This window comes from Gavialis gangeticus, unplaced genomic scaffold, assembly GCF_001723915.1.
Source record: "Gavialis gangeticus isolate Ggan-Ray unplaced genomic scaffold, GavGan_comp1, whole genome shotgun sequence".
NCBI classification, from domain to species: domain Eukaryota; kingdom Metazoa; phylum Chordata; order Crocodylia; family Gavialidae; genus Gavialis; species Gavialis gangeticus.
In genome coordinates this window covers 31742764-31764123 of record NW_017729034.1, presented here as the reverse complement: position 1 = coordinate 31764123, position 21360 = coordinate 31742764, and the positions used below count along the sequence as shown (strand labels likewise).

At 48.6% G+C, this 21360-nt stretch overlaps 1 protein-coding gene across 8 annotated transcripts in view; it reads left to right on the top strand.

Moving 5' to 3' along the window:
* Positions 1–3733: 3733 nt before the first annotated feature.
* Positions 3734–21360, top strand: part of TJAP1 (tight junction associated protein 1) — a 44089-nt gene continuing 26462 nt past the window's right edge. For 5 of the 8 annotated variants that reach the window (XM_019527145.1, XM_019527147.1, XM_019527139.1 and 2 more), the window contains exons 1-2: positions 3743–3936; positions 4738–4824. The gene's annotated coding sequence lies outside the window, so the exon portion shown is untranslated. Of the gene's footprint in view, positions 3937–4737; positions 4825–6926; positions 10608–15141; positions 15268–21360 lie in introns of all 8 variants that reach the window. The other 3 variants (XM_019527140.1, XM_019527141.1, XM_019527144.1) reach the window with 3 other exon arrangements.

The window sequence follows — 21360 nt, the reverse complement described above, 5'->3', positions numbered from 1 at the left end:
TCATTGCCTCCTTCTGGCGAGGAACTGTTAGTTCTCAGGCTCCTGATATCCATTCCACCAGCAGTCAAGGTTGTAAGTTCTTTACTAAATAGGGGGATTCATCTCTCCACAGGGTGGCACCTGCCCCTCCGGGGGTCTCTATATAGTTACACTGGTCTATATAAAGTGCTGCCGCTTGGAAAGTATTTTGAAGAGATTCCTTCCTGCTCTTCACTGAGGGTCATAAATTCAGATGGTATTTAAGAGAATCTCAAATGTATTTCCAGGGCTGTTTGGAGAGGGCTTTAGCATCAAGCAGAGGCCCCTTAAAATAAAGGGATTATTGGGAGTCAAGTGTTAGATTACCTGGTGCTTGTTAATTGAACTTCAGAGGCTTTCGCAAGCAACTGGCTCCAGAAGGGAGCGGTGTGTTGGTATTAACAGTGTTATATAAATGAATATAATGTAACATAATGAAATACTTTACAGCATCTCACACCTCTGTTCTCAGCTGAACCTGCTGCCCAGCTCACAGAAACACAGCATGAAGGAGATTGAACAGTGGCCCAAGGTAGGTGCTAGCAACCAGGACTCCTGACTTCTAGCATTTAGGGCAGGGGACTGGGAGTCAGAACCCCCAATTTCTAGTTCTAATTCTGTTTCTAATTTGTTATTTGACTTACAGCTGGTAAGCTGAGGTCTGATACTGAGGGGTACTGAGCCCTTCCGGCACTGAAAGAAGCCAATGGGAATCATGGGTGCTCCGAATATCTGAAAATCAGCCCATGAACCTATTGTGAAGTTCAGTTCCTCTAGACGTGTAAAGTGCTTGGGTGCCTGCAGTAGGAACCCACAGAAACTTGAACAGGCCACAACTGTGAAGGCTCCAAAGCAGCAAGGCCCAGTGGAAATGGGAAACCTCATCAGCTATGAAAATTTCATCAGCTGGCGCTGGGGAGGCAAGAATCTGGAAGTGAAGAGCAGATGGGCAGCCTGGATTCTTGGAGCCATTGTCCTTCTGCCTGTTATCTGACTCCACTGCAGAGAGAGGATTTGGAGAATTTATAGAGGGACAAGTACTGAAGGCTTTCTTGAAATATCCCTGCCTGACGCGTGGCCTGGTGCAGCAGGCACATGCTGGGTGTGATATAGATGTTCTGTCCTATTCACTGGTGCTACATTCCTAGGGTCATGGAAGCAGGGTCCTACTGAGCCCCTGTCTTCCACTGTGTAAGAAAAGAGCCTTTTCTAAGGGGTTCAGCAGCACTGTAAACCTATACACCAGCCTTTTGCCACCTGAGTTGGGGCCTAAGGGGGTCACCAAGGCAACAAGTTTATAGAGTTTCACCAAAGCGACATGGCCTATGACAATATTTCAATACTTCATCTTGATTTGACTTAATTAATTAACCACACTAATATCTGCACAGGAAATATGAATAGGTTAGACGGTGGATTTGTACAGGATGGTTTGGATAGGGATGATCCTGCCTCAGGCAGGGGGCTCGGACTAGACCAGTGGTTCTCAACCTTTTTTCTACCAGGACCCATTTGTAAACATTGATGGCCAGTCTCGACCCAGTGCCCCTCACTCCCGACCCACTGCCTCCCACCCCCAGGCCCCAACCCCCCATTGTGTGGGCTGAGGGTGTGTGTATGGGGCGGGGTGTGTATGTGTGTGGGGCATGGGGGGCCCCAAGAAGCTCCTTGCTGGCTGGAGCTCTGCCTGCCTGTAAGGGAAAAGCCATAATTTCCCACACTTGTCTCCTTTAAAGGAGAATCCATTTTTAAAGTTTGTTCGCAACACTTTCATGTATTTTCGTGATCCGCTTTTGGGTCATGACCCATGGGTTGAGAAACACTGGACTAGATGGTATTTGACGGTCCTTTCCAGCCCTACTTTCTATGATTCTGTAACTGAACAATAGTAGGAGGGAGACAGTAGTAGAGGCAGCAGTCAGAATTACATGTGCTGTAAGAATGGAAGAGAGGAGCTGGTTCAGATTGGGATCAAGATGCATTGACAGCACTGTGCATGGGAGTCCCAGGACTGTAATAACAAGAGATTCTGCAGATCATGATTGAGGGGCATCGGCAGAATGGTATTGTGTGCTTTTCCCCACAGTCTGCTCGTAGCCATTATCTTCAGCCCCTGCACTTTCAGAAGCATACATTTCCCCTACATCTGTTCGAGAGGATTTTTCCACTCTCTTCTTATCTCTTTCCCTCTCCACCTGGCCCCATAAACAGGTTAGAGTCCTCTGTTTATACTATCATAACTATTGCCATAGCAACAGGCTACGATGTGCCCCAGGACTGAATGTGACGTACAGCCTTCCAGTGAAGGGAGAGGAGGCAGGGCTTTTTAGGGGGAATTGGTTACATAACAAAGGAAAAAACCTGCAGTTCTGGACACTGGTCTCTGCTGAAGTAACACAGTTGAGAGAGAATCTGAGGCAAGGGTATTGTCCCTTGTTCCTGCAATCTAGATTTTTGCATGGAGGGAGGAAGAATCTCCTTCGATAAACTCTTGTGAATGACAGCTTTGCCTCCTTTGATTGTCCCTGTGATAGTCAGGGGCCACAATTCTCCTGTTGCAATCCTGTGTTGTGGCCTCCCGGGCATCCCATTTGCAGACTTTCTGGATCTCTCATATGAACGCATCTCATATGAACACCCAGCTGCTGGCAGCAACGTGAGCAACCCCCCCACCACACACACACACACACACACACACACACGCTGAGAAAAGGAAGGGGAGGCAAGAGCAGAAAAAAATGCCTTTGTTGGGTTGTTTCAAACAAGGCTACATTCCCCTCTCCTGGGCCAGAGCAGTGTCCATGGGGCCGGGCTTCATTCATGGGGCCAGGGCAGGAGTGGAAACTCATAACTGGGTTAGCCTGGGCACTGAATTTCACCTCATCCAGGACAGTGGGGGGCTTTGGCGGATCGGGTGGAGCAGGCTGCCACTCTTCCCTGCATGTGCCAGAGGACAGGGCCCTGAAGCATGCATTGCCCTGAAGAGGCACTCAAGCCCTGAGTCTGTGGGTGGGTGTATGTGTGCACACGTCCCCTGCCAGGCTATACACAGGTGTGTATGTGCGTGTGTAGGTGTGTCTCGTCTTTGGTCCTACATCGGTGTGTGTCCCCATCCCCTCCCTGGCCATAAAGAGTAGTGTGTGTCCTCCTCGGCTGTAAATGGAGGGTGGGGGGTTCATCCCCTATGGCCATACACAGAGGGTGTGTGTGTGTGTGTGTGTGTGTGTGTGCGCCATATACCGGGGTGCGGTGGTGTGTGTGTGTCCCCATCCCCTCCCGGGCCATATACGGGAGTGGGTGGGGGCTGGTGTGTGTGTCTGTGTTACAGGTGTGTGTCCCCATTCCCTCCCTGGCCCTAGGGAGGAGGGGAAAGGGTGTGTGTGTGACCTCCTTAGCTGTACCCCGGGGGGGGGGGGCTGCATCCCCTCCCTGGCCCACACACAGGTGTGTGTGCATGCGAGTGTGCCCGACCCTCCCTGCTTGCAAACGGAGCTTACGTCACAGCACGTTCCCCCTCCTTATTCCCCACGACTGAGCCGTTTAGTTCTTTCCCAGAACCACTGCTTTCATTCGTCCCCCCCTTCAACCTCGTCACTTGGTTTCTTCCTCCTCTCCCCGCCCTCCGCGTGGTTTCCATGGCGACCCGCGAGGCTCCGCTCCTCCTCTCTCCAGCAGCGCGCTGCGTGGCTGCTGGGATGACGCGCGACGCCCGTGCGTGGGGATTCCGCTGGATTACCCGACATGCCCCGCGGCAACATGGCCGCCTGAGCACAGAGCGTGCGGGGCGGGCTGAGCGGGGGCAAAGTTTGGGGTGGGTCCGAGGCGGACCCCAACCGGGCCGGAACCGGCCGCAAAGTCCCCGCGAGCCCGGGCGGGAGCGGGGCCCAGCCGCTGGGGGGGGGCAGGGAGCTCCGCCAGGTCAGCACCGAGCCCGGGGCCGCAACGGCCGGGGGGGGGGGCTGCTCAGGGCGCATGCGCGAGGACCCAGCACCTGGTGGGAGAGGGGGTTAGAACGGAGCCGGGATTGGGGATTAGAATGGAGCCAGGGGCAGGGGCGGGATCCCTGATCGGTTCCCGGGGGCTGAGGGGGCGGGGCAAAGTGGGACTGGTAGGGGCATGGGAGGGAGCCAAACTGGAGCCTTGCAGGGCATAGGGAGGGGGTTTGTGCGTCCTGGCAGGAAACTGCCCCCCTGCCTGGGCAGCATGGTAGGGCATGGAGCCAGCCTACTGTGGCAGGGGCTACAGTGGGGAAGGAGTGGGAGGCAGGAGTAAGGCTGTCTGGATGTGGAAGAGAGAGGGGCTTCCCTGCTTGCCTAGAGACCCTCCCTGGTGTCACAGAGGGGTGCTGTGGGTGGGGTTGTGAGTCTGAACAAGTTCCCAGGGGGCTAGGGGAAGGGGTTAGGCAAAAGCGTTGCTGAGCAGGCAATGCAGAAGCATGTCTGGGTCTGGGCTAGAGCTTCAGTGGGTGGGAGGCTGAGTGTGGGGAAGCTGTGAATGGTTGCATGCTTACAGCTGGGATTGTGATCAGGAGAAAGGCTGTTCTGTTCGAGGGCAGCGCCAGTGAGAGAGGGCTCTGTGAATCGGGTAGGGCCAAGAACTTGCTGTGTTGGGCTGAAGGGATGGCAGCTGGGATTAGCCCACTGAAAAGCACAGCTCAGCAAAGTGAGATTGCACCCCTCTGGCAAGGGCTTCACAAAGGTGCAATCCTGTGTCTTGCAGGATCAGAACTAATTCAGAGACAGCTGAACAAAAAGGATTACTCAGGAGGAAGAGGTGAATCCTCTGGATACAAACACTGCAGGGCAGGTAAGGACACTAGGAATGGGGTGGGGCTGCACCTGACTATGTTCCGGAAGTCCCATAGGGCACATGTGTGAGGCATGTTTTCTGCAAAGGGATCTTCTGCAAGTCCAGTGTATTAGGGTACCCTTCTGTTGTGTGAGGCCCCTGTTGCCTAAATTAAGTCCCCAGAAAGGATGGTAGAGGCAGAGGTGCTAATTAAGAAGGGAGCTGGCTGGTTGGTGGAATTCAGTAACAGATACTGGGCACAGGAGACAGGGTGGTTCGTAGTGTTTTTTGTGCCACATGAAAGGAACTTTTTAAAGCCCTCTTTTCCAGTGATGGAGGCCTAAAGCAAATGTGTGGGGACAAGACATAATTTGAGTCTAGAGTTTGTTGCCTGATTAACAAATGGTCTGTCAAGTCAGAGTTGCACTGAAACCCTTCCTCGTGATCTCACTCTGAGGGCTGTACTAACCCAAATTGCATTCAGTAGTTGGTATACTAAAAATAAGTACCATTGCTGCTATCTTTTAGTTTAGTGGGGGCCAACCTTGTTGGCCTTTATGCCACAATTGGCCCTTCCTGAGCGTCACTCCAGTCCCCTTCTTTTGCCTGATCCACTGCTCTGTTTTCTGCTTCCTTCCTGTCTTCTGCTATGATGCTTATCCTCTCCTGATCTGCTGCCACTTGTACTCATGCTGCAGGTTGACCATCTCTGTTTCAGTTGATTCCCTGAAGGCTGATGAAACTGCACTTCTGGGTTTTTCTGTAGTAGAATTGAGAGCTTGAGGCAAAGGGGCCTTTGGTATTTGTTTAGCTAGGAGTTGATCTTTGGCATGTCCTGTTCTTTAACTTTCCCCTCAGTATAATGCCTTCATTTCCCTTTTCCCCTGGCACTGAGTCTGCAGAGAGCATTTGGTACCTGTGCTAAGCTGCACAACCAAACTTATACTATGAAGTTGGACCTTAGTGTCCCAAGTGTTGCCTGCGGCAGTCAACTTTCAGATTTTAGCTGTGGAAAATGAGATGCTGGTTGCTGATAACATATTTGGAATATGTTTTGGAGGGGCCTCAGAAGCTTCACAGTGTAGCCCGGGTCTATGTTGATGAGAATATTATGTGCTAGGACCTGTTGCCAACTCAGACTTGCTCTCTGTATCAAAGATGGAACTACAGTCTTGTCCAGGCTATGTTGACTACTTGTTAGCCTCTGCAAAAGTCACTTTGCAGCTCTCAGTTCCTTAGTATCTTTTACCATACTTTGGATGTGGTTCTGGGTATCCTCTGAAATGTGTGGTAGCAGGAATCCATAAGGTCACAGGAAAGTAGGGCTGAAAGGGAACACGTAAGGTCATCTAGTCCAACCCTCTGCTCAAGGCAGGGTCATCCCTGAATAAACCATCCCAGGCAAGTGTCTGCCCAACCCGTTCTTGAAATTTCCAGGGATGGAGAATCCACATCTCCTCTAAGTATCCTGTTCCAACGTTTAACACTTCTCATAGGCTGAAAGTTTTTCATAATCTCCAATTTACATTTCCTTTGCTGTATTTTGAGGCAATTGCTCCTAGTTCTGTCCCTTGTAACCACAGAGAAAAGGCTATCTCCATCCTCTTTATAATCATCCTTCAGGTATTTGAAGACTGTTACTAAATCCCTGCCCCTCAGTTTTCTTTTCTCCAGATGAAACGATCCTAATTTTTTCAGCCTTCATAAATTATGCTTCTCAGAACTCTAATAATGTTTGTTATTCTCTGCTGGACTCTCTCCAATGTGTCCATATCTTTCTATGTGGGACCCAAAACTGGGCACAGTACTACAGGTGAAACCTCGCTGGTGCCAAATAGAGTGGAAGAATCACTTTCCTTAATGTGCACAAGGCACTCCTGTTAAAGGCTAACAGTATGCTGGGTTGTATTTTTTTTCAACAAGAGCATGCAATTGGCTCATATTGAGCTTATGGACTACTGCGACCGTCAGGTCCTTCTGTGTAATAGTGCATCCTAGCCAGTTGTTCCCCAGCCTGTATTTGTGCATGCAGTTATTCCAACAAGGACTTTACACTTGTCCTTGTTGAATGTCAGGTGGTTGGTTGGTTGGCTGATTTTTCTTTGGGAACATTTCTCTAGTTTATCCAGGTCATTCTGGATCCTAGCCCTACCTACCCTCCAGAGTCTGCATCTCTACCCAACCTGGTGTCATCTGCTAATTTGTGAAGCATGGAGTCGGTCCCATCATCCATTAATGAAGATATTGAATGATTCTGGACCCAGGACAAACTCCTGGGGAACCCCCCTTGATACTTTCTCCCAGCTTGACACTGAGCGATTGAGGGCTACTCATTCGGCATAATGATCCAAGCACTTATGTATATGCGTTTATAGTACTGTCATCTAGTTTATACTTCCTTAGTTTGTGAATGAGAATGTTATGGGAAACAGTGTTACAAGCCTTGCTAAAGTCAAGATGCATCACATCCAGTGCTCTCCCACTATCCACAGAGCCTATTACCTTATTGTAGAAGAAGATCAAGTTGGTCAGGCATGACTTGCTCTTGGTGAATCCATTTTGGCTGTTCATAGGAAGAGTTGCCTAGATCAGAGCTGTGCAACTGGTGGATCATGGGTTGCATATGGCCTGTGGGGATTAACATGCAGCCCCCAGGCTCCCACCTGACTGCTGCTGCCCCAGTATTTCAGCAGTTTAAGTGGCCAAGCAGCCTCTCCTTCCTCTTGTTTTTGCTTCCTGTCTCCATTCCTGGGGGCAGGATATGGTGGGGCCAGGCAGCAGAGGTGCTGCATGTATGGTTAGGGGGAATCTGGGCTGCCCATGGTGCAAGAGAAAAGCTGCATGCATATAGCTGAGAGTGAGTCTACACTGCTCATTGTCTGCACAGTGTGAGAGGGCCAGGCTTCCTGGGATGGGTGCGAAGTGGGAGGGTCTATGGCATGTGGACCCCTTGCCTTTCAGAAGTTGGACAGCACTGGCATAAAATACAGGATTTGTGGCATGTGGCCTTGCTTATGTGTGCTTTTAAAAGGTGGAGAAAAGACTAGCAGGTGCATAATGGTAGAATAAGCAGGGTCCATGAAAACAGAATCATCTGCTTTACTCAGTAGTCCTAGATACTCCTTCATTTAAAGAGGACTTTGTGCTTGCGAGGCCTGGAGGTTGACCTGCATTCTACAGAGGGGTTCAGCCTGGGAACCCTGAGATGAGCTCTCCAGCTGTAATCTATCTTGCTGTCTCATAAGGAATTGGATATTTAAGGTTGATGTGAGAATTCCATGCATTGCAACACTTACTGTTGTTACATGGAACAATTTTCCAGGCTAGGATCACAACTAATCTCCCTGTTTCTTCCCCTGAAGCCCAGGGCTGGCTGCTGCATCAGGAAATGTGATAAGAACTGTGCAGTGCTGGTCCATTTCCCTCTGCCTCTCTTGTTGCTGAGCAAAAGTGCTGTGTACAGGCACAACCTGGGAAATCAGGTCTGGGATGGGTGTGGAGCAAGGGAAGGATTTACAGAGTAAGGAGAAGGGGCTTGCTTTGTTGTCTTGTTGGCTCATCCCGGTTTGAGAACAAGCTTAGCATCTCATGACTGAGGTTGGCAAGGACTGGGGTTGACCTAAGGGGGCAAAATAACTTGTTATTTTTACTGGGCTAATTGAAAGTTAGGAATTAAAACTGAATCCCTAAATTTGAATCTTCCTATTTCCCTGTTCGGGAGTGTTTTGTGGAGATTCTCCCCTGTCATATAACAACTAACACTTCGGTCTGTCACCTTGGCATCTGCTGAGGCTACCCACAGGAGCCCAGTTAGTGCTAAGTAATGAGCCCAGTAAGTATTATGGATACCTAGGTACTAAAGACTGGAAAGAACTGAGCCCCTTCTCATGTTCTTTTTATACATGGGCCACCAAGCAGGTGTGTATGGGTCTCTGCCACTTTCACCCTTGCTCTAGAGATGAGATTCTCTTTCAGATTTCTGAGCCAGTCCCCCCTCAGAAAAGACCACATCTGTAACTGGATTTTAAAGAATGTTACATTCTTCGGATCAGTGTCTCCTCTAAGCAGCCTGTAGAGAGGCCTTGACCTGAATGCCAGAGATAGCAAGTTTGTGGCAACTTCAGGATATGACTCCTTGTGGTATGCCCCTGTTCCCCGACTGCAAACTAAGGCTGATGCTTCCAGCTTTCCCTGGGAAGTTGTGTGGACAAGACCATTAATGCCTGCAAAGTGCACAGTGTATGATGAAACACCAGAGTAAGGTCTACAAATAAATGAAGAGAATACACTGAGCAGTGACTGGCCTGCTACTCATCATGAAGCAGGATGCTGGTGTAGGCCACTGTCCAGCACAGTCTGTGGAGTAGGGGCACTGATGCCAAGTAAAGCCTGAGTTGTCTCTGTCCTGTTTGAAGGGAGTGGTTGCTGTCGGTTCTCAGGGCTTGTTCTCGGGTTCTTTTACTTGGCTGGCACTCTATCCATGACTTAAATTTATCCTTTCTACCTCCTTCTGCTCCATCCTCTCTTCCAGACTTGGTAACTGTTTTCTTTTTGGCCAGCGTGTCTTTACATTGTCTTATCGCTAATGCACTTGGACACGGATGCCCCAGCAGCAGCAGCAGCAGCAGCAGCTCACAATCTGCCTTAAATCTGGAATGATATGATATGCTATCTCTCTAGAGCATCCTACTGGGAGCTGTGCTTAGTGGATCACTAAGGCTTTCCATGCTGTTATGAAAGGGTTTAAGAACAAAGAGTTTTAATGCTGGGAATGCTTTCTTTATATGGCTCAGAGAGGAGAATCTTTGTTTCCTGCTGCTGTTTTTGAGCTGTGTAAAGTGCTGAGTCCTAGGGGGTCCCCAGAGAAGAGGTGAAAGAGCTAGTAAATATTCCTCAGTTAAAATGAATGAACTTCTCTAAAGGTGATAGGCAACAAATTAAATAATGATTAAAAATACTTTCACATGGTGCATAGTTAATCTGTGAAGCTCCCTACTACATAACAGCATTGAAGCCAGGAGCTTAATGGGACTCAAAAGATCAGTGAATGAGAACATTCTGAATTATTTTAGAATAAATTACTACATTTAGAAGGAATAATCACCCTCACATGTCAAGGAATGAATGAACCTGTAACTAGTAGGGGTTAGGATGAAAGGGCATTTATTTTGTAATGGTGTGCTTTGTTTTCTGAAGCATCTATTACTGACCAGAGTAGCAGGCAACATACTGAATCATGTCTGATTCAGTCTGGCAGTTCCTAGAAGGTGCAAAACATGTTAAAGTGCTCATTAATTTCCTCTTTACGATCATTGCCCTTGGAAGACCCCTCTTGGTAGTCTGAGCCAGGGGACTCTGTCCAAGAAGATAACATGAGAGGGTTTTAGGTTATGGAGGGGATCCTTGGAAAGAAAGAGAACAGAATCTAGAAGCTGATTTTCTCTTATTCATGAATGGGTGCTGCTGGATATGTGTGTCAGGCAGGGGGACACCATTGTTCACAGCTTCTTGCAGGTGCTGTTTAGAGGAGAAGGAATGTATGGAGTTTGGCCTTTCCACGTTGCAAGCTGGCAGTGGACTTTAGTCCAAATGCTACTGGAAACCTTGCTGGCTAGAGGATAGAATTTTTCTAAGGAGATTCTAGGGAGATCTGACATGGTTTTTATGCAAGCTTCAGTTTCTGTACTCTGCAGGATGCCTCCTTTATCTTGCTGTCCACCTCCATCTGTGCTGAAGACCTAGCATAGAGTTGGCATTGCTTGTTTGTGAAGGGACAGGCTGGTAGGGGGAAGAGAATCCTGGTAAGTGGCAGGGAAGGATGTGTAAGAGGGCATTTGATAATGTCTGCCTGAGTGTGATGGGAGCTCTTAAAGGCTGTGCCAGAGTAGGAGGATTTCCAGGGCTGGCCACAGATTCTAAGTCCTGTGACATCTGTGAACACAGCACCCAGGGACTTTGCTGGGTACTTCCTTGGCATCCAAGGGCAGAAGTCAGCTGTTTGTGTCGTTTGTGTGACTGCATTCGGTGAATAAATATTGGGTGACTTTTACAGCCACTATCTGTGAAACTGAGGGAATAGAGTTGAAAAATAAAATGGCATAAGTTCAGGGTAGGGTTTCCTGCAGGACTCCCACTGGCTTCCAGGGGGCCTTACTGTGGGGTCTGACTTGTGGCCACCACACTTCATGGGTGGGGTGGAGTTCTAGTTGGGTTCGTGGTGGAGGCCTCATAATGCTATGTATTCATGTTGCATTTCCAAAGGGTAAGCATATTCAGAGCCGTGGTCTCAACAACAAATTCCTTTGGCCAGATTCTATTTTCATTTTTTTTCTGTCAATAAAATTCACTTGTGGTTTGGCAAAAAACAGGGTTGTGGAGTTTCTGACTGTACTGCATTTCAAGTCTCAACCTTAAAGTTTCATCAGTGTCATTCAGGTTTTCTTTAACTTCAAAAGTTCTGGGTGCCGTACTTCAAGAGGTATGTGGTTAGCACTGAGAGGGTCCAGAGGGGGCCACTCGCATGGTCAAGGGGCAGCAGGTCAGGCCATACGAGGAGAAGCTAAAGGGCCTGAATCTATTCAGCCTCCACAAGAGAAGGCTGAGAGGGGACCTAGTGGCTGTATACAAACTCATCAGGGGGAACCAGTGGAAACTGGGGGAGGCTCTGTTCCCCCAGGCACCACCAGGGGTTACTAGGAATAATGGCCACAGATTGTTAGAGAGAAGGTTCAGGCTGGACATCAGGAGACATTACTGTACGTTTAGGGCTGCCAGGCTCTGGAATGGACTCCCAAGGGAGGTGGTGCTCTCCTACCTTGGGGGTCTTCAAGAGGAGGCTGGACAGATATTTGGCTGAGGTGTTATGACCCCAGCACTCGTTCCTGCCTGGGGCAGGGGTTGGACTTGATAATGTGTTTAGGTCCCTTCCGACCCTAAGTACTATGAAAAGAGAGCTGGGGTAGCACCTGTGTTCTGGGGGTATCATATCTAGAGCTGTATAAAACCTCAGGTGAACTTGAATCTGGCATTTATTACAGATGAAGATAAGAGGCTTTCGCAAGGTAATTGGACAATTACTGTAATAACAAGCTTTCTTACCACTATCTTTATATGTGCTGGTCTTGGTGACTGCCTTATGGCTCTTGGCCATAGAACTGGGCATTCATTGCTTCCTGTGTTCAGAATAATGTTTAAATACTTCTCTCAACCTAATCACCTAAGCTAGATTTCAGTCTGTGCTTTTGCTGTTCTTTAGCAAGGACTTCATTCCTGTCAAGTGGGGAAACTTAAACGGGTAAAGAGTTGACTGCATTTTCAAGTGGCCAGCAATTTCAAATGAACTAAAGTAGTTACAGCTGCTTCAGATGCCTTGGATTTCCCACTGCTGGTGTGTGGTGTTAAATCACTTTGTCCTATCTTTTTAAATGTTTTGTCCCTTTCCTGTTTCTGAGATGCCCACAAGTGGTCTACTGTGAAATATACAAAGTATCATTGGAAAACTAGAAAGATGCTTCCTTTTAATGAGAGCTATTGCAAGCAACAATATTAGTTAGGTATGTGACTTTTAAGTTTACAGTGTTCTGTTAAGCTGCTAGAGCTTTCTGGACAGAAAGTTGCTGCATCACTAATGCATGAAAATGTTACAGCTTGCCTCCATGGTCATAGTGCAGTTTTTCAAGGGTCCAGTTTGTGGCTAACTGTCTGAAAACTGAAACTTTGTTCAGAAGGGTCTCAAGTTTTCACTGAGAGCAAAACCTTTTATTAGCAGGAGATCGTTGGTTTAATCTTTGCTTGGGAAATTAATTTGGGGAAGCCTCTTGATTTAGGTGGATTTGATTCCTGAAAAAAAAACCTAGCTGTCACAGGACAGTGGAATTCCTGTAGAGTGTTTGTTAGCGTTGGCAAATCTCTTATAGTCTCTTTGTTGTAGTAGGTGTGGTGTAGTCAGGGCTTAAACTGGGTGGGGAGAGCCATATTACTATGTAACGCAGCAGATGATATATTACTAGACTGACAACTTGCAATATAAACATTAGCCCAAGCATGATCTTGTACCAAAACCCCACCCATGCAGGGAGCCAGGAGTCTTCCTGCCACGCGCCATAAATCGTTTATGGTTTGCTCATGCCAGTGTATTTGCGAAGCAGCTGTGTATTGGGATTAGCAGTTTGCAGAGGGCCCATGCTGGGCTAAATTAGGGTGTGTTGCCCTGATGATGAATGCTGGTAATGCAGTGAGTGGAATAGCAGAAGTGCTTCTCTGTAACGGAAGGCAATTTGTTCAGGAATTGCAGGGAGGGGGGCTGGGGGATGTCAGTGGGAAGGACTGTGAGCTGTGTTGACTTGGACTCTGAGGTTAGCAAGGTGCAACCCATTGTGCTGCTCACTAGCTGAGGTGCACTGCCTGATTGCCAGCTGCCTGGAGGGGTTGGGGAGATTGGGTTATTATGTGGGATGCAGATGAGCTGTTCCTGCTGTGCAGGGTAGTTACTCTCAACTTTTTTAAACTGGCAGCACCCCTTGATAAATTTGAGGAGCCTCTTGGAAAATGCCAGCTCTTATGTTTCTCGTGTTTTTTTTGACTCCAGAAAAATAGTACAGCAATTCTTCTATTGCAACAAACTCAGAAACACCATAGCAGCTCAGAATGTTAACACTACAGATTCCTATTTGAAAATTCTGGGTTTAGCATATGAATCATGTTTGCACACCAAACAGTATTTACCTTGCCTGATGCCCCAAATCACCCTTGAAAGGATCTCAAAGCACCCTGGTTGAGAATCACTGATACAGGGGCTGAGAGCCTAGCAACCACTCCCAGATGCAGTTTTGCAAGCCTTAGTGTAGTGCATTTTCTCTGGGTTTGTTGCATGCCAGCAGATCCAGACATTTTTATGAAGCCACCTGGGTATAAGCTCCCTTGCATGAAAGTTTTACCTGGAGCACAAAAGGTGCCATGGTGCTGGTTACAGTATAAGGATCCACACTGGAGCTGGACTCTGAATAGCCAAGAAAAGGAATGAAAAGAATAATCAGAGTTTTATATAGTGAGTTACCTCAGTGAGTTTCTCATGTCTGACTCACAAGAGGGAGGATTTTTATGCTGAAGTCCCTCCTGCCCCCTTTGATCCCTGGGGGTGCAATATGTAAATAACTTGTAAATGTGTTTGCACTGTCTGTCAGTGCCTGGCACCATGGAGCCCTGAAGTCAGTTGATGCCTCTAGGTGGTACCGTAGTATGTGGAGTACTTGGACCTGGCACCAGATGAGACCAGCCAGTACAGGTTAGGCACATGCTGAGCACTGGGTGAAGCCCCATTGTTGTGTAGCACAGAAGCGTAGCTCATTTTTAGCTGGTGGGTATCTCCATGAGTGAATCCTTCCCTGGGTGGCTTGACTTAAGAATCTATGTGGAATGTGCTTCAGCAAGACCCTCTCCCCCTTCAGATATTACCACTGAGAACAAGTGCCTCCCAACTATATACTGTGATGTGTCCCTGCACCCAACAGGCCCTGCTGGGGTCAGGGACAAGGACAAGACAGATGGGCTCTGGTGCTACTGACTTCTAATTCTGTCACTTTGCAGGCAGCCTCTCAGTCTGTTTCACTGAGCTGCTGCACAGATGCCTCTCTGGAGTAGGAATGTTTTCCCCTGAGCTAGGTTCTTGAATTCAGCTGTTCAGAGATTTCTTAATTGACCTGCCTGTGCTTGGGGCCACCAGGTGAGTCAGGGGAGGGGCTGCTGCTCTTAGATGCACTAGAGCTGGCAAAAAGGAGCGGAACAAGTTCCCACCACACTCTGTGCCTTAGCCCCTTCAGGTTTGCGGTGATGCGTCGGTTTGGGGAGTCCATGGTGAGGGCATGGCCCTCCATGCCGTTGTGAACTCATTTCTACCTTTCTAGTTTCTGTGGATGAAAATATTCAGTCTCCGGCCTCTACTTGATCTTGTGTGCCTCTGCTGAGACCACTGGAACCTTTTAATGCCAGATATATGTTATTGATTCCTGAGAAGTGAACTGAACAGAGACCTGTCGTCACACCATCAGGCCCTACCAGCTCTGGCCTCCTTTTTATGAAGTTGTTTTTTCCCCACTGAAATGTGTGTGGGCTCCTGAACATTTGGAGACTGTTGAAGTTTGTCCAGTGGAGTGGGGGAAGGCCACACTATGCCATGCCAATTTTAGTTTTGGGTGACTTTTCACTGAATAACCAAAGCAGATGCTTCCTCCCCTCATTTAAATGGAACTCCCAGGCATACATCATGGTAAGAGAGGGGTATAGGTTTGTGATCATATTTCTGGCACTCTTGCTCTTCCTGCTTGCTGTTTTTTATAGGACCAACCTCTCTTCTATCCTGGGGACACAGTGCAGAAGAATTGTCACCTATGTCATCCAGAGCAGATGCAGAGGTTTAATTGCGGTTCACTTGTCAAGCTTGCCTTGAGGCCATTCTACCCAAGGGTATGACTTTGCCCATGTGTTCCACAGTACTACCATAATCTACTAGTATTGCTCCAAAGGGAGTGATCCAGGGCAGTGGAAATCACAAACACTAGCCAGGATGAATATCTTAGAAGGAACAAGGGTAGCAGAGGAGTGTGTTGTTTTTTTTTCACACCCCCCACCCCAGCCTGCTTGTCTCCTTCTATTTTTTCCCCTGCCCAGCTGTGTAGTAGGTTAGCAGTACGTGTCTGTTCTTATTCTTATAAAAGTAGACTTTGTTCTCTGGAGACTGCTAATCATGCCCCATGGGGGTGTAATCAGTTATAAGGTATTTAATACAGTGCAGGCGGGAACAGGCCGCCTGGCCGGGCTGGCAGATTGCAACACTACAATTATAAAGGGCCCTTTTCCCCCATTCACCCGCCCACCAGTGGCAGGATGAGGGCTGCACCTTGAGAGGGTATTACACATCTGAAAAAATAAATGTGGGATGGGGGAGGGAGAAGGGAAGCTGCAGAGACAGTGCCTATTCCTGGAAGCAGGAGAGGGAGATCTGAATGCTTGCAGAGTTCAGCCATTGCAGCTTGCACCATTGAGACATGTGGGAGTCTGGGAGCAGCTGGAGTGAAGATGGGCTGCTGGGGGTGGCCCTTGGCAACTGGTAGCAGCAGAAGGGGCTTCCTTTCTCTGCATGAAGGCTGAGTTGGGTTTTCTTGGTACACATGTGGTTAGTGCTGAGGAAGCACTGTCTTCTACTCCCTGTGACTTTGGTGCTTCTGTACACCCTGCTGGGTTCCTGCCTGCATCCTGAGGGCTAAATATCTTTATAATTCCCATTCTTAGTGCCACTATCCTGTGGGGTCCATGTAGGTGGGGAGACCCCATCTAGTGTGGTGTTGTCCCCAAACACTGAACAGTTCCTCACCGTCTGCTCTTTGGATCTTTAAGAGGAATGCATGAGGTGGAGAAAGACTGTCCTGAAACCATCTCTGAGCCCCTTTCTCCTAGGGGTGCACTGCCCTCCTCTGCAGCCTTCCATTTCATAGGTGAATGTCCTCTTCCGCTTTTCCAAGCTCTACCTCTAGTGAGCGCAGCTTATCTGCCACTTAATTACCACTGCTATGCTCTGGATCCTCTGGGATTAGGGAGCAGTACCTCTGCTCTTCCCTCTGCCAGGTTCCAGTTCTGCTGTAGGGATGTGGTAGTCCCTTAGTTCTAGCTGGGGATAGTGCTGCTGCTTAATAACCTCAAGAAAAGGGTGAGAGAGCAGTAGCTTCCTGGCTAGGGAGCTAGGGTGCATTTGTAACTCTCTTGAGCCCACTGAGGCTCTGTGAAAAGATTGCCTTGCACAGAGGTTACGAGGCACCTGGGATTTTTGTGCTCTGACTGGGTTCTGCTTGTTTTGGCACAAGTGACTATGCGGTGCACTGACGTGGAGAAGGAGGCATCTTGTATAACTGAGCACAGAGCAGTTTCTCGTGCTAGATCCCCTTCACCTTTGCTGCCCCATTGAGGGCAGAGAGTTGTTTCGTACCTTAAGGCAAGGTTGCGTGTGAGACCAGACACTCAATAAAGAAAATTAAGGTCTCTTGCCAGAAGCTGAAGGCCCCAGCCTTTCACAGTGGCTTTGTGCCCAAATGCACCCATTGTCTTTGCACCTTTGTTGAACTCTGCACATTTCTGTCACCAAGACTCACTCACAAGGTTGTCCATTAACTTATATCTAGGAGAAGGAGGGAAATGCCCTTCTGGGGCTACTCCCCAGCTCTGCCTGGCTCTGGATGTTACTTGTGCACAGATAGATTCTCTCCTTCCCCTCAACTCCATGGTTTGTATTTTTCCCTTGTTAACGTGTCCTATGCTGGTTGTCTTGCCCTACAGCTCTGGGAAATACGGTTGCTCTTGCTGTCCCTTGGCTAGTTGGACTTGTGGCCAAGGCAGGACTCAGTGGCCAGGCTGGTGGGTATGAAGGCAGGCAGGTGGGTGCGTGGGCTGGCCCGCTTGTTTGTGCTGCCTGCCTTGCGTGGAATGTGGTGTGTTTGCCTTTCTCGGGCTGCGGTCGTAGGCCACATTCCTGCGCAGCGAGTCAGCGTGCAGCAGGCGGCGTGCTGTTCATGCCCTGCAGCTACATGCTTTCAGCTCCACATCAAAGGTGTGTTTGGTGTGTAGCTTGTGCCATTCCTGGCCACACCTGGAGGCCTGCAGGCATGGGAAAGGGAAGGGGAAGGGGGGGCGGAGCTGGGGCTGTGCGCTCAGACGGCATTCAGGGTTCAGACTTCTCGTGTGTGGAAGCGCAGCAGCCAAGTCTCTGCTAAACCACATGAGGAATGCAGCAAGAGCACGGAGTGGCACAGAGTCACTCCAGGGGCATGTCCTAGCAGCAACACTGCCTTAATAGGTGCAGCAAAATAACTTGAGCCTGCTGCCTCTGAATGATCTGGCTGTTTGCTTGGATGTGTGTATCGGGGGAAGGGGGGAGTTGATTTCTAGCAGTAAAGCCAGTTAAGGTTAATTCGTTCCCCTGCAGGCTCCAGCCCAAGTGGCAGATGATTGGGTGGCTCATGCCATCCTGCAGCACTTGGTACAAAGTGCAGATGAAACAGTGCAAGGAGAGAGTAGGAGAGGCTCCAGAGCCTTTGACCCATGCAACTGATCCTTCAAGTCAGAGATTTGAATGTCCCATTGCCATGCATCCAATCCCCCTAAGCCAGGGGTTCTTAACATTTTTTGTGCCATGGACCCGTTTGGCTGTCTGGTGAAGCCTATGGACCCCTTCTCAGAATAATGTTTTTAAATGCATAAAATAAAATACATAGGATTACAAAGGAAACCAATTATATTGAAATAAAGTTATCAAAATACATTCATTTTACCTACATTCATAATTGAAGGAAATGCTAAATTTCAGGTAGAGGTTAGTGAAAATAAAGATGTAATTTTTTTCCCATTCAAGTTCACAGACCCCCTGAAATCTATCCACAGACCCCTTGGGGGTCCATGGACCCCAGCTTAAGAACCCCTAGGGCCTAGGGGGTAATTTTTTATTTATTTATTTGATTTAAACGAGGGTTTGGCTCTGTTACTTCTGCCTCTTTCTGTTGCTCACATCTGAAGCAACCAGTGTCTTGGTAGCACCTCCAGGACTGGAGGTCAAACAGTATGAAAGTTGAGTGATGACTGTAGTTGTAGGAATGCAGGCATGTGATACTGTGACCCTCTTCCTAACATCCTGGGAGGAGCAGGCATGTGGCAGCCTGGCCATGTAAGCCATCTGCCCTGGCCTAAGACTTCATTGTCCGGGGTGGGGGTGAGGGATGAATTCTGCCATGAGCTGGAGGAGCAGTCTGATTCCAGTGGGACTGTGCTCATGGCTTTTGGAGGAAGCAACAGGAAACACACTTCCTTTTGGTGTATTGTCTGTCTGTCTGGGGGGAGACTCTCGGTCTCTGCAGTTCCCTTCTTGGGAACTCCCAGCTGCCCCAAGGGCTGTGACTGCAATCCAGGCCAGTCTCTTTCATAGCAAAACTGCTGCTATCTACCATAGGCCTTTCTTGCTCCCAATGTGCATCGGGCTTTCTGGAGCACTTTGGTTTGCCAAGGTAGTTCTTGCTTCCTCCCTAGCCAGTTTCCAGATCTGTTGCCCTGTGCCAGTGGCACCCAAACTTCTTGCTCTGCATGCCAGATCCCACGTATGAAGTTGGTTCCTGGGCTGGACTGATCTAGTGAGCGCAGCCGTGTTATCTGGCCTCTGGTGCCCCCCATGGCTCTGGAAATTTAGCAGCAGGGGAATGGTAATTAGCACTCCCACTGATTCCCCACCTCCCAGCTGCCAAATTTCTGGACCATATGAAAGCCCCACAGGCTGGATGACAGCTCCACAGGCCAGATCTTGCCAGTGGGCCAGAGGTTGAACACCCCTGTGCTGCTGGCACTGATGTTCACTCACGTTGTCCCTGTTGGTGTGTCCAGTTAAGTGTAGTCCTAGTCAAGTATGAATTATTGAGGTGGCAGGGACAAGAGTGCTCTATACGACAACATATAGTTTTCATCATAGGACTCTCATCTGAGACCTTCTGATCACAAAAGGCCCCAGAAATCACTCCCACTGGGTTTTCCTTCTCCCTTGCACTCCATCACTTTATTTGTATCCCTTGCACCTCTGGTCTTTAGATCGTCTTAAGTCTGAAATAGCATTCGTGATTCTTCAGAATGCTATCTATTGACCCTGTGACCATGACTAGCTGTTGTGCATTTTGGCTTACTCCTTGTTTGCTGTGAGAGAGGCTGTTACTGTCATCCTTGGGGGTTTTGCTATAGAAGTTGGTGCTGTCCCCCCTGTTCCTCTTTCAGGTAACTGGGAGGGTTTTGCAGGGAACTGAAGTGAAAGGGAGATGATATTGGCTAGGGAGAGGGAAGAATGGTTCCTTTAATTTCCCATCAGTCACTGTTAAAGAAAAGTTGCAGATAGATGTAGCCAGTTCTTAAATTCAGAATCCAGGCTGCCTTGCATCTTGTGTCAGGGGTTGTAGGGTTTTGATCCAAAACCTCCACATGAGACAGCTGCTCCTTACAGTTCAAGGGTTTTTGGTGATATCTTTTATTGGACCAACTGTAGTTGGGAGAGATGTTAGATGAGCTTTCAGGCACAAAGTGCCCACTTTCCTTGGGTCACTTCTTCACTTTGTGCCCAACTTCTCTCCCAACTATACAGTTTATCCATTCAGTAAAAGAAACGTGCATGTGTGCACACATGTACTCTGTAACCCCCTTTTCCTCCCGTATTTCCTGTACAGTTGGTACAATATTCCAACTCCTATGATTCAGGCAGTGAACAGCTCTCAGAAAATAGCTAGAGCTCCCCTTTGTGGGGAATGGAGGGAGCACAGTACAAACTGGACTCTGTTACCTATGGTTTAAATAGGGACTGTAGATTCTTATTACCTGGATTAGCTTTTGTGACCCCCCCCCCTTGTTCTTATGAGTTTAATGTTCATTTGCTTTCCTCTCTTAGCACTGCCCCATCCCCCATCTATCGATCTGTCTCTTTCTCCCCACCTCCCTTTTCTTTTGTATTCTGATTTCTCTCCTCCTTGTATTCTACTTTCTCCGTGTTCTTTTGCAGTATCTGACTGAGTGAACTTGTATGCATGAATATTTGTGCACTCACTCATTTGCTCACATGTACTTTCTTTCTGTATTTGATTTAGTTTGTGTATAAAGTTGCATATCTGCCCTGATTGGCAGTAGGTCGCAATAATCAATATGTTGTCCCAAGCCCTGGTGTTCCAGGAGGGTTGCTGTGGTTCCTTTGTCCATAGCAGATTCTGTAGCCCGCAGCTGTGGACTTTGCAGGGCCCTGTGTGTGGCTGCTGGACGAGGCAGAAAGAGCAAATGAGCAGCCTGCTTCACAGGTTTGGTCAGCACAGCCCTCTCAGCAAAATAACGACATCCCACAGATGAGCACTGTACTCTTAGTTCCTTGAATGTGTTTTACAATTTGGCACTGAACTGTAACAGGGCAGCCTGCCTCATTTAGGAGACATGGGGCTGAAGCCAGCCAGACAACCTCTCTTCCAAGTTGCAGTAGCTTTAAGGATGGTGTGTGTGAGGAGGGGTAGGGAGATCAGCAGGCAAGCTGGAAATGTGGACTTAATGTGCAGCAAGGCCTGCAGTGAGCTCAGTCAGGGAAAGGAGGCTCTGTGAAGCCGCTCTTGCTTTTTGAGGAGGCTGAGGACTTTTTTCAGTGCTGAAGCAGGTATAGATTTAACCTCCTTGTAACTAACAGGCATGAACTAGGGATGTGGTAGTCATGGGGGACCTGAATTTCCCAGACATCTGCTGGGAAGAGCAGTCGGCCAGGTCTGAGCGCGCATGCAGGTTCTTGGAGAGAGTCCAGGACCTTCATCTAACCCAGGAGGTGCACAGCCCCACCAGGGGGGATGCCTTGTTGGACTTGGTGTTGGCCACGGGCGACGACCTGGTGAGGGGGCTGCGGGTACTTGACCCCCTGGGCGACAGTGACCACTGCCTGCTAGAATTCACCATTCAGCGCAAGGTGGCAAAGGCAAGCAGTCAGGTGGTGGCCCTAGATTTTAGGAGGGCGAACTTCAA